At 38.8% G+C, this 11,218-nt stretch overlaps 1 long non-coding RNA gene across 2 annotated transcripts; it reads right to left on the reverse strand.

Annotated features, from left to right (window-relative positions):
• Positions 1-1,243: 1,243 nt before the first annotated feature.
• LOC143132819 (uncharacterized) lies at positions 1,244-10,636 on the reverse strand. Of its 2 annotated transcripts, XR_012988369.1 has the most exons (7): positions 10,550-10,636; positions 8,229-8,442; positions 7,709-7,767; positions 5,077-5,152; positions 2,647-2,814; positions 2,426-2,521; positions 1,244-1,853 (listed from the first exon to the last, which is right to left on the reverse strand). It is a non-coding gene; the product is annotated as an uncharacterized LOC143132819 (long non-coding RNA). The 2 variants fall into 2 exon arrangements; XR_012988368.1 differs by lacking the exon at positions 10,550-10,636 and having other exon boundaries at positions 8,229-9,310.
• Positions 10,637-11,218: the final 582 nt, after the last annotated feature.

The raw sequence follows: 11,218 nt of genomic DNA on the forward strand, positions 1-11,218 counted from the left end.
GATAAACAAATAGTGCATGCGACAGAGGAAAAGTTCTTTGGTGTTGCTTTAAAAACATGTTCAATTATATATTTTTTTCATATATAAGTCGCACCTGACTATAAGTCGCAGGACCAGCCAAACTATGAAAAAAAGTGCGACTTATAGTCCGGAAAAAACTGTAAGTGATGTTCTGTTCATGTATGAGGTCACAAATGACAAACTATGAACTCATGCCAATTCCAGATGATTCATGAGATATTAAGCAATGAAGTAATACATAAATCATGAATTAATTCATGCATGAATTGAATTCATGATAATTCATGTACACTTACCGTAAAGTGTTACCAAAAACGTCAATGTCACATAACTCAAATCCTTAATTCATTTTTGTTTTACTGGCATTCCATTCATCTATATCCTAGCTACTGTCCATATTACAATATCTGAAGGGCAAGGTTTACAGATGGTGGGCCAAACAGTACAGGAGTACCTGAATTCGGCTGACAGCTATACAATTTGTGACAGTAATTGCTATTTCGGACACAGCAGAGACCAAAGGTAGGCCCATTTCACACTGTAAACCCCAACAGGTTCAATGAACTCAAAATATTTGATGAAACTGATTACCTCAAAATATTTAGCTATGTTAAAAAATATTTTAAGTAATTTCTACTTAAAATGAGACTTTTTTTAATGCTCAAAATCTTTAAGGACAAGGATAAAATGAAAAAGAATAATGTGAGAAATAGATGTTTTAAGTTATTGTTACATTAGTCAGACAAGCTCTTAAGACTCCAAATCTTTGAGAAAATAAACAACATTAAAACAAATAATTTCAACAAACAAACATTTTAAGTAATTACTACTCTAAACTAGAAGTTATTCACACTAATTTTTTTAGGAAGTTGATGAACTGAAACATAATAATTTGACAAACAAACATTTTAAGTAATCGCTACTTAAATCGTTGATAAGGTCAATGAACCTGATCATTTTGAAACCATTGTTAAAACTAACAAAATTGACACTGGAAATGGAGTTGATGTTTTTAAGTTATCACTCCTAATAATATATTCATGTTATCACCATGACTCATTCAGTTTCTCAAACCTAAACATTGTCACTTCAGTCTCTTATATTTTTAAGTTGACTTCACTCTATTGAAACACATTTTTTTGACTGTATATGTAAACTATTTTTCTCAAAATCAAATATATTTTATTTGTATGATCCAAATAAAAAACTATTCAAAAGACAATTTTACTGCAGATTCCATTTATTTATGAATTCCATTAGAATTCAGAACAATGTCCCCAGCAATGGGGTTAATACAGAAAATTAAATAAATAACAACCACATTTTCAATAAAGGTAATAATACTCAAATAACAAAAAATAGGCCAACATAATAGGCCAATCCAAAAACAATAGGCCAACAATAATAGGCCAACATAAATAAAAAAGCGAAAACAAAAAACAAAAACAAAATGGTTGCTTGAGTATCACCATGCTGGTAGTAACAACGACATATATTAAGCAGACTGCTTACTCATCCATCATCAGATCATTTTTAAGGCTAAGCAGTCTCGGAGGTAACCGCTTCAGGTCATCCAAACCCATTACAACTTTCTGAATGAAATTGGATGTATATGTCAATTTCTTTGGATACTGTAAATGTAGTGCATAAATCAAGCCAAAAAGCAAAATGAATGCCTCTGTCAACTGTGCTATATCACATACCACAATATCTCCCTCAAGAACTATAGAATGTATTGCAGGACCAAACTTCACAAGGGAGACTGTATCATTCGAGACAGTGAGAACAGCTACAGTTGTATCCGAGAGGTCTGGCAGGTCAATGTCTTCTGCCTGAAGAACATGACAGTAATTAGTTCATGAGTAGAGCAGTCAATGAAAAACACTACATGTGTATTTAATATGAAATACCAGTGAATGAAAAGTTCAGGTAAAACTCCCAAATATGACATTCTTGGAGAATTACTGTAGTACAGTATGATTTAATAGCTTTTCTGGTGGCTAGGAAGATGGTTGTAGTTGTTGTCTTTTGGCAGTATCAGAGGGTTAAATAGAAAAAGAGATATAGAGAACACAAAGTAAGAGAGGGTTAAATAGAAAAAGATATATATAGAGAGAACACAAAGTAAGGGAGGGTTAAATAGAAAAAGATATATATATATATAGAGAACACAAAGTAAGAGAGGGTTGAATAGAAAGAGAGATATATAGAGAACACAAAGTAAGAGAGGGTTAAATAGAAAAAGGGATATATATAGAGAACACAAAGTAAGAGAGGGTTAAATAGAAAAAGAGATATATAGAACACAAAGAGAGGGTTAAATAGAAAAAGATATATATATAGAGAACACAAAGTAAGAAAAAGAAAGAGTAAAAGAGTACACACAGTTGAATCAAAAACTTACATTCCAGGTCTTAAAAAATCCAGAAGCATCTTCACGCAGGAAGATGGGAAGTGCCTGCAGAGCAATTGTGCGTCTGCTGTTAACATCGACGTCTTCCTAGAAGACAGAGGGATTGTGGGTAATGGGAAGACAGAATTGCAGAATAAGCAGAATATTAATCATATGCATATATTAAATAATACTATAGTACAAATTGTCATGAGGTAGGAAATGTTACATACAAGGAGATCATAGGTCCTGAAGATGTTTCTTAGCAATTCAGAAGTTTTGCCAGTGCGGGCCGCTTTCTCACGGTACATCGTCATTAGCCGTGGCATGTACTTATCAAATGCAGAATAAAATGTACTCTTTAAAGTTGTACTTGTTATTCGATGGAATTCTGCACAAATCTGAAAATGCAAAAAGAAAATTGGTCACAATGACATTAAGTTATATATTGCTGCAGCATGGCATCACTGCCCATAGGTCAAATTATGCTAAAATCGTGGCACTTCCTCACAACTGGGTGTGTGTGTTAGATCACTTCCTGAGGGGTGGCTACACTGCTAAATACTATTGGCTGTAGAGCATGTCCGATTTTGATGACGGAAACTGCTACAGGTATCTTTAGTGAGGATAAGTCTGTTTCTTTAAAGCAACATTAAAGCACTTTTATTTGTTTATCCAGCACCTACTTTGCAAATAACAATGTCCACAGATAGGGTAGAGTATGTTACATGATTTTATGAAAGTATGATGTATTGCGACATCGAAGCAAATAATCAAATTAGTAGTTTCTTACGTCTCATTCCATCGAACTACAGATCCGCTACCCGATCTGGTAAATTTACATAGTGCGGTTATAGCCGATAGAGGGCCGCAAAGCGAATGCAGAAGTGCCGTTCACCCTGTTATGAGTTGATGAACCACTGAAATTATTTTGGAAACATTATTTTAAGTTACAAAAAACTCTTTAGTGTTGCTTTAACAACAGAAACATTATGCAACTGCTGAAACATTTGTTTCACTTTCAATCCATTATGGCAAAAATAGGGGGTCAACAATCCTAACAGTGTCTCGTTTTTTAAAGGTTGTATCAGCGATTGTGGGTGACGTCACTTCTGTTGGGTGTTTGAAGCGAGATCCCAAACAAACCAAGCTAGCCCGTCCCTCCCTTACGTGTTTCGTGCATCATGAAAAAAACGCTGCCCTCCTTCAGTTCAGACTTTGCGTGCAGCCATGCATGAGTGCAAAACCACACAACACCCACTCCCTGTCGGTGATTGGTTGGAACACTATTTATTTTGGTTTTGAGCGGTTGGTAGCACCAATTGTTTTTGTGTACAGATCTGAGAGCCTAGGCTGCCTATAGAGAAGCGTTTTTTTGATGGCCTGCTTATGGGGCAGCTAGCGGATCGTGAGGAAGATTAAATAAATGTGATTATTTTTTGGGCCTGCAATCGCTGATACAACCTTTAAGATTTGATACTCGGTTCAAAAGATAGTGCATGGGTGAAAAGCCAAATTTTACCTATTGGGGCACTAAAGCCCTTCAGTGGCAAAAATGCAATTTGGTGAAATTAATCATATGACTGACCCATCAGTGGGGTCAGTCATATGATTGGTGAAAATATGATAGTTAAGGTAGCCCCCCATTAGAGTGCAACTTGGTTGTCTAACTATACGGTCATATGAATTACCACAGACTTCAAGTGCAGTGAAGAGATGAATAAGAAGAAGAAGTAGAATACATAAAAACACAGTGAGTGCATTCCCAGCTTTGCTGCTAGGCCCCCAATTAAGCACACCAGATATAATATGTAAATAACTTCAAATTACTTGTGACTCAATTCGAAGAGCAGGCCAATTTTCCAGGACTTCACTCACAGGTTGTGACGGGTTGTCCACAATAATGTGCTTTCTGCGCAGTGCAAAGGTAGTGTTCATAAGCCTATCAATTAAAACTGGATCTGTCTCGGCGCTTGAAATTTCTTCAAGAAACTGCAGTCTGAACTGTTCAGAACTAGTGGCATTTTCTCCTTTGGGGCGAGCTTTTTTTATGTTTGCATGGGATGCTGCTCCATCAGGGTTAGACTGGCTTCTTTTGCCTGAGTTAACTGCTACCTCTAGACACCCAGCTCTACTCAACTTGTGACGGTAGTTACCCATTTTAAAAAATAAGCTGGTCTGCCAAGCCAACCAACCACAATCACTCCCACGCTGTTTTAGGCAAGGGTGCTTGCGCACTAATGCCTCTGCAGCTTTTGCCAATTCGTCTTCACCGGCATAGGCATTGAAACTAAAAATGACCTCAGCCATTTTTTCTAAAACATTATGTTTCTGCCCTTTTGTGAGTTTTATGGGTGTTTGTGTGGCATTATATGCAGTGTTACCTGCCTCCAGTATGGCACATCATAAGAAAATGTTGGAACTGGGGACTCATTGGCTCATAAGTTAAACATCTCTTGCATAAATGATATCAGTTCATCTAATGTGGATGGTCTGGTTGGTAAGATGACCTTGTGAGCTGTGTCTGCATTAATATAGACCCTTAGCAACAAACCAGGGGGTTGTGCCATCTAAAAAAAATAAAATTAAAATAAAAAGTAAAATTAATTTGTAATTTTCAATTACCAAAACATGAGTATTATGTTATGTGCAAAATGCAGTACCTTTGCTCTTGCTTAGGTGTGCTTAGGCGTGTCTGTCAACGCGAGATAAATCTCCTCGGTGTCAAGAACAATCTTCCTGAAATATTGTATGCAGAAAGAGTATGTGAGTCATTGAAATCATTGACAGTGTGCACAGAGATGTTACCATAACATGGCCATAACTCATATGCCCTTAAGTGTTCAACATAATCTGACTTCTGCTGCCTGCAAATGAAGACAACATCACTGTGGATCAAAATAATTGTGTCAATCTTACAAAACTGAGGCAGTCCTGCTTCAAAGCCAACTGAAACATATGACCCAGTGCAGAAAGCAGTACCATCAATTATGATCTGTTCTGTGCTGTCAACTGTAGGCCTGTCAGTCCTTTCAGTCACAAACTGCTTGGCAACTTCAGGTAATTGAGAAACCAATACAGTGGAAAAGAGTGAAGTGTGTTGATATGGTTTGAAAAAGGATGGAGAACTGAGGTGGTACGCCATCATGTACTGATGTCTCCTTGCGAGTGTCAAGAGAACATTTTTAAAGTTTTGAGCATCATGAACAACCCGCTTAAAAAAGCGATGTTTTCCCTCAAATCTCACTGTCCACAGGTTGACAAGTGGTCCGAAACGTCTGATGAGTTCAGGATAGTGTTCAATGTAATGGTGCTTGGGCTTGAGAGTAAACTGTGGAAAGACCTCACTGAGAACCTGCCTGTGATCAGTGATTTTGCTCTGTAAGTAGCAAATAGTTCCTTCTATGAATGTAGGGGACAGGGACAATTCCACAATGTCTTTCAAATCCATTAACACCTCCCAGGCATAATCACCATCTGGTACTAGACTTCCAATAAGGAAGGGCAGAAGGTGAATCAAAGCAGCATTTTCATGTGCATTGCCACCGATAGTCTTTTTTGCCATGAAAGTCTTTGGTATCGGTTTTGGTTTGTCAGACTTGTCAGTGCCTTTGTACGGGAATGTGCGTATTTTTGTGTTTAAAAAGTCAAGTGTAAAATACTTGAGGCGAATCATCTCCTGCAAGCATAATGCCAACTCCACTGGCACAATGCCCTCAAGGAGGTCATGAAGAATGTCTGGTGGGAAACCTTTGATGGGGTGAAAATGTCTAAGGCTTTGTCGAAAGACACAATCTGCCTTCACCCCACACTCAGGTGTGCCATCACCACACAACACATTTTGGACATTCAAGTCATGGCTAGTCATGGTTCTCATATTGAAAGTCCCATCTGCCACCTCATGACTGAATCAGAAGTACCCAGTAAACTGCACAAAGTTTGTGAATTTTCCTAGAAGTACCTAGTGGGTTGGCGATTTCTAAGTCATCAATGTATAGCAAGACAGGTATTTTAAGGTCCCCTGGCATTGATAGAAAGGTGTTCTCTTGAAAGTATGACCCATCTCTATGGCTGCTGTAATGATCACAGCTAGAGCTATTTGCTTCTTGAAATTTGTCCAGAACATCAGTGTGTTTAAACAGAGCTTGCATCATATGAAGCACAGGGACATACACAGCTGTATGATCAGGTTGTATGATATACTGTTGAGGCATAACAACGGGGTAGTTATTCTCAAAACAACTTTTTCTCCGCTTGGAAGATTGTCCACTGACAAACACATTATTGTCCATGACAACCTTCACTACTTCGTCAAGAGCAGAATCACTTACATTACTGCTATGTCTTTGCAGTACATCTCCAATTACCTGCCTGAGAAGAGGTCTGGACAAGAAAAAAATCTCTCAGAATTGGTCCACTATTTCCTGTGTGGCCATCTCTGACACATGCAGTATAGCTTGCATTTTCAAAAATACAGTGGTTAAATTATTATGCAGCTGATCTTTCAACTGTCTACTATCACACTGACTATCGTCAACATCCAAATCAGATTGGGAAGGGCCCTCATCAACTGGCTCTGCACCATGTTGACCCTGAGAACTCTCATCATCTGCACGGGCCACATCATCAAACTGTACATTAACCTCATGCCAATGTGCTCTACTCTTGTGTGCATTGAATGAAGAGTACACATTAGTCCTATAACCACAGCCTTTGTAAGGACATGCTACCATTTCATTGGTTCTCAAATGGCCTCTTAAATGGGCAAATAATGTTCTCTCTGAGAAAGGTTCTTTTAAATTACATAGGCGACATGTAAACACAAGATTAACTCCTTCACGCTCCTGATATGCAACTTCCTGCTCTGTCTTTCTATGAAATCGTGAGAGATGAATCTTCAGTGCATTGATAGACTGGAATGTGCAAATGCATGAGTGGTGTATGCATGGTAATGGGCTGACTCTTGAAAACTGACTGTGATGTAACCGATAATGGCAAAGTAACTGAGCCTGTGTCTCGGAAGAGGCGTCACATAATCTGCATAGCCAACCCATTTTGAAAATGGCACATAAACTAAGTCTAAAGTGTCATCCCTTATTTGAAATAAAAACATCACTCAACCCTAGCCTTGTATATCCCTGTGGAGAGATGCAAAGGGGTATGATTAGGCTATACTGTAGGCTATTCTCATTGGTAAATAAATGCTTACAAAAGATCACTATAAATTATATTAATATGGGCTAGGCTACACATTGTTGTGACACTATAATGGAGGACAAGTAAAGTATCACTTACCACGGCGTGATAGGGGTTCCTTGCACAGAACTGAAACCATGTCACAGAGCCATCTGGTCCTAAGGGGGAAATTATTATGATCACTATTATTTCCCTTTAAAGTCAGTCAGACTCTTCCATAGGCAGGCTTATCAGAGTCAGACATTGACAGTGATCATGCTAGGCTAGGCTATTGTCAGGAAGTTTGGATACAACTTGGCTTCCTATCATAGGCTCAAGTTATGAAACATTGCTTCGGCGTCTGGCTGGCTATAACTTTCACGGCCAAAGTAGTAGGCCTAACACCAGAAACGGATGATAAAAGATCTTTGGTAGTGCTAAAACCATGGTTTGTCTGTCCTGTTTTCCACTAAAGTAGCGCAAAAGGCTGGCTGGCTGACAGCTGAGACAACGAACTTTAGTTAACTCGCAAAAACATATCCCGCAAAAGGTCTCTGACACATAGCTAACGCTTTAGCTGAGGTCTGCCCGCTGGAAGACGATAAACAAATAAATAAACAAAGTACAAGCGCGTTCTTACCTTTGTGCAGAGGCTACGGTTTGCAGGCTGATGTTGTTGATGATCTAGACCAGGGGTGTCAAACTCATTTTGGTTCAGGGGCCACATACAGCCCATCTGATCTCAAGTGGGCCGGACCAGTGAAATAATTGCAAAACATCCTTTGACAACTCCAAATCTCCAGGTTAGTTTTTTTCAGTAGGCTATGCTTTACCCTTCAGCCTACATTTGTAGCCTACATAATGAAAAGGGATATATTAGATTATTACACATTTATTCAGAGAGGCCAATGAAATTGAAATAAAATGCATTTCACTCTCATAAACAACTGGTTTATTTTTATAGTGGATAGGCCTACATTTTTACATCTGACCACCTGAACCAACTCACCACACTAAACTCAAGTGGGAGCTATGAAGAAAGTTAACATCCTGCCTTAAAAATGTAAATGTGCAAATGTATGAAAAATAAAATGAATTTAACAAACATAAGTTAGCAGTGCATGAGCAATACGATCAACTGATACGATTAGGTTACATCAGATCAAATAATGTTGTAGGCTAGGTGGCGGTGCTGTGTAATAGGCTATCCACCATAAAGGCCAGATCCTGCACCCATTCCGGGCATTTAAATTGCTACTGGTCTGCCTTTTTTCTCCAAGAACTGTCCAATTTCCTCTCGTAGTTCAAAGAAGTTTACGCTTGAGTACGGCACCTCGGCTTAACCACCGTACTACAGCTAAGAAAACAGTCAAACTGACGGTGAGTCAGACCTCGCGACCTGATTAAATTTACAGTTTGCACAACCACACTCTAACATGATCCCAGTTTAGTGTTTTACAACACAACACTTCCTGGTGCAAAATACAATAAAATGCCCAAACATCTTGTCCTCCGTTTGCAGGCTGCACTTTGTCTCTGAATTTTGTCGCAACGCCTGCTTTTCTCCCGACAATGTAGCCAAACTGACAGCACAGGACCAGTCAACTCCGAACTTTTTTGTTTGTTTTTTGGCTGCGCCTAGCGGCTGAATTGAGCATTTCGGTTATTTCTTTGAAAATTCATAACTTCTCACAGGAATGGGCTAGAGATTTTTTTTTTTTTACATCGTCAGAAATTTATTCTCTACAAGTCTGGGCCGGATTAAACCATCTAGCGGGCCGCATCCGGACGCGGGCCGTATGTTTGACACCCCTGATCTAGACGTTGTTGCCTGCCTACATCCGGGTGCGCAGCAGTCCTTGCGAACAACTAGTCGTACGATGTCAAAGTGTAACAGATTACATTCACCACAATCGATCATAGACTAGTTTATCCACCATTCATTGGGATATCCGATTTTTTGTATTTGTTTATATTGGTTTGTGTAGGTTATTAGGTTATTTGCCATGTATGAACCTATCCAATGAACTGGCACGTCATTATTACGTCAGACGTAAATTCAATCCACTCTTGAAAGGAATGAGTTTGGGGGTCAGTTCTACTCATATACTAAGAGTTAATCTTGTCAAAATAATCAATAACTGGGTAACCAGTTGAGTGAACTTAAAACTTTTGTGGTGCCTGAACAATATGGCAGCTTTGAGTACAGCTCTGCAATTGTATTGAGTTTATAGCACTGTTGGGGAATACAGTGCACTGTTACAAAAAACAACAAGGCCTTAGTTGTTAGTTTATTGTAAGACACAAAACTAAAGACCATACAGAAAAGGGACAAAGCAAAAGGTCCAGATTGATAATTACATGTAATACTTATTACATTTTAAGATCTGGAATTTTTGAAAACACCAAGCCGAAAGCTGTATGCCATCAAAAACCAAGACCTGTACAAAGCTAAGACAGGAAGACTTGAAAGCACCATGAAAAAGAAAAGGTAACTTGATTACTTGTTGTAGATTTTTAAAAACACAAATACTAGCGTCCCACCCACTGATACTAGTGTCCCACCAAAGTCTTATTTGCCCCCCTCTGTTTCGCTTCCATGTGCATTATTGTCTTTCATCAGTGCTAATTCAGGTTTAGTGGGCTGTAGAAACAGACCAGTTAGAGTGCACTGAATGCATACTGTATGCTGATATTTTCCTAGAATCTTGTAGGCCGCTGGCCAAATAGGGTCAGAGTGCACACTGAGTAGCTCTTGCATTGGCCCATTTAACAATTGTGATCATAATCACACACACACACACACACTGCCAACTGTAAATCAAACTCAATTGCAATAGTGTGAAACTCTGAATTCTACCCAGAAATGCCTAACAGACTTTGAGTAATTGCAGTTGATAGCAACTGCATTCATGTTGCTTTAATGTGTAAATATGCATTTGTAATAATAGTAATACCTACATATTTTTCAGGATGGACCCTGAAGAAAATGAGGTGCTGGATGGCCTGCAAGAAGTTGAGCTTGAAATCAAAAATGCTACTGCCGGGGCGTCTGAAAACCTGGATGAAAAGTTCAGTGAGCTCCGCATTTCTGTAGGGCATATTAACACCAATGTCCTATTGGTTGTCCAACAGTGTGAGGTGTTGGAGGAGGTAAAAGAGAACGTTTCTGAAATGTCTATGTCACTATAGATTGCCTCATGCCTGCGACAGGCATTGACATGCAGAATGTGTACAACTATTCCAGTATGCTGTGGGCAGATGGCAAGGTGTGGCCCTTGTGTTCAGACCTATCTAAATGAGAATGACACCTGTCTGTTGTGTAAGACTCCAATGTTTGCCAGCAAACTGGTGTTTTTAGGAAGTCTGGTCGAGGTACTGGATAAAGTAAATAATTAGGCAACCTAAGCAAGACTTACAGTACACTGTTTTTTTTTGTGTGTGTGTGTGTGTTAAGGCCCATTATGTAACACTTTATTTGAAGGTGTCTTTATAAGAATGACATGAGCCTGTCATTAACATGATATGACACTTTTTTTTAATGTTTATGACTGTTGTCATTTAGTGTCATTAGGTTGTTGTAATGTAAAGTAGAAACTGTTTGGGGTGCAGGCATTGCAAAAAATAAAA

This window comes from Alosa pseudoharengus, unplaced genomic scaffold (assembly GCF_046254945.1).
Source record: "Alosa pseudoharengus isolate Yale_2024_CS ecotype anadromous, Long Island Sound unplaced genomic scaffold, YU_APseudo_1.1 YU_APseudo_1.1_scf_19, whole genome shotgun sequence".
In the NCBI taxonomy this organism is placed as follows: domain Eukaryota; kingdom Metazoa; phylum Chordata; class Actinopteri; order Clupeiformes; family Clupeidae; genus Alosa; species Alosa pseudoharengus.